We start from the raw sequence: 2,041 nt of genomic DNA, 5'->3' as shown, positions 1-2,041 counted from the left end.
GCCTGCTATTGCTACAAATAATTTTAAACTGAAACCTAACATGATTCAAATGATACAGCAATTTGTTCAGTTTGATGGTTTGCAGGATGAGGACCCAAACACCCACTTGGCGAATTTTTTGGAATTCTGCGACACATTTAAAATCAATGGCATCTCTAATGATGCTATTCACCTTCTGTTGTTTCCCTTTTCATTGAGGAAAAAAGCTAAACAGTGGTTGAACTCATTACCACGAGGGTCAATCACTACTTGGGAACAAATGACCGAAAAGACTTTACTAAAATATTTTCTGCCGGCTAAAATGGCTAAATTAAGGAATGATATCTCTTCTTTTGTGCAGATGGATTTAGAAACACTATATGATGCATGGGAGAGATACAAGGACCTGTTGAGAAGGTGTCATCACCATGGGTTACCACTCTAGCTACAGGTTCAAACTTTTCACAATGGGCTAAATCCTTCGACTAGACAAATGGTTGACGCAACCGCTGGTGGGACTATCAATAATAAGACACCTGAGGATGCTTATGAATTTATAGAAGAGATGTCATTGAATAATTATCAATGGCAAGTCATGAGGACAAATCCAACGAAAGTAGTCGATGTTTTTAACGTCGATTCAGGCCCCATGCTCTCTAATCATGTAGAACTTTTGGATAGAAAATTTGACAGTTTTCTTGGTTCTTCACATGTTGACCCAGTAATGTAATGCAATGCAAGTGAAGGAGGAACGAGCAATTTAGAATACCCACCTTATAGCCACAACATGGAAAATGAGCAATTAAATTATACGGGTAATAATCCTCGACCTCAAAATAATCCCTATAGCAACACTTACAATGCAGGATGGAGGAACCACCCAAATTTCTTATGGGGAGGCCAAGGGAATCAGAGACCACCACCACCTCTAGGCTTCCAACAACCACCTTACCAACAAGAGAAAAAATCGAAACTTGAGGAGATGCTAACAAAATTCATCTTGGTGTCAGAAACTCATTTTTAGAATACCGAGACAGCACTTAAGAATCAACAAGCGTTGATCCAAGGGCTTGAAACTCAGATAGTGCATCTCGCTAAATTGATATCTGAACAACCACAAGGTAGCCTACCGAGTAACACTGAATCTAACCCAAGAGAGCAGCCCAATGCGATTACCATTCAAGAGAAGGAAGGGTTAGTTGCACCTGAACCAGAATTGAGGCAAGAAACTGTGGTAAGTAAAGGTAAAGGTGAGGTGGACTGTAACACCCCGTACCCGAGACCGTTGCCGGAGTCGGACACGAGGGGTTCACAAACTAAATTCGCTTACTATCGCAGTCCATTTTAAAAATTTCCAGGCAGTTGGCTAACTGCGTCACTGTCACCTTAAAAATCATATCTTGAGTTTCAAAACTCGAAAATCAGTTTCGTAATTTTTCCCTGAAACTAGACTCATATTCCCATCTACATATTTTTTCTAGAATTTTTGGTCAGGCCAATTAGTACAGTTTATTCATTAAATTCTCCCCTGTTACAGGGTGCGACTACACTGACCTTCATGCATTACGATTTGGATATCTCCCTGCACAGAGTTTCAATACTGATGCTGTTTCTTTCTATAGAAACTAGACTCAGAGAGGAATCTATACATATATGGCATGACTCCTAATTATCTCTGGTTAATTTATAATGAATTTCCAAAGTCAGAACAGGGAATCCAGAAACCGTTCTGGCCCTGTCTCACGAGAACCTGAATATCTCTTAACATACTGTCCATATGATCGTTTCGTTACTTTCCTATGAAAATAGATTCATCAAGGTTCGCTTACATAATTTATTCACTATTTAATTTCATTCCTACTATTTTTAGTGATTTTTCACATCCACATCACTGCTGCTGCCAGCATCTGTTTTTTTTTAAGGTAAACTTTACCTATTTCATGATCCTCCATGGATCAACTAGAGTTTGTCATACATATTACAAAAGTGATCAAGAATAACCCTACCCATGGCTAACCGTTACCAACATTTCCATACCTCTCGACGGACAACATACAAAACG

General features: G+C 39.1%; 1 non-coding gene across 1 annotated transcript; it reads right to left on the bottom strand.

Moving 5' to 3' along the window:
• Window positions 1–307: 307 nt before the first annotated feature.
• On the bottom strand, window positions 308–414 carry LOC121229894 (small nucleolar RNA R71). The gene has a single exon (XR_005927848.1). It is a non-coding gene; the product is annotated as a small nucleolar RNA R71 (small nucleolar RNA).
• Between the last annotated feature and the right edge of the window lie 1,627 nt (window positions 415–2,041).

Source organism: Gossypium hirsutum, chromosome A05, assembly GCF_007990345.1.
Source record: "Gossypium hirsutum isolate 1008001.06 chromosome A05, Gossypium_hirsutum_v2.1, whole genome shotgun sequence".
NCBI classification, from domain to species: domain Eukaryota; kingdom Viridiplantae; phylum Streptophyta; class Magnoliopsida; order Malvales; family Malvaceae; genus Gossypium; species Gossypium hirsutum.
This window is presented reverse-complemented; position numbering and strand designations above follow the sequence as displayed.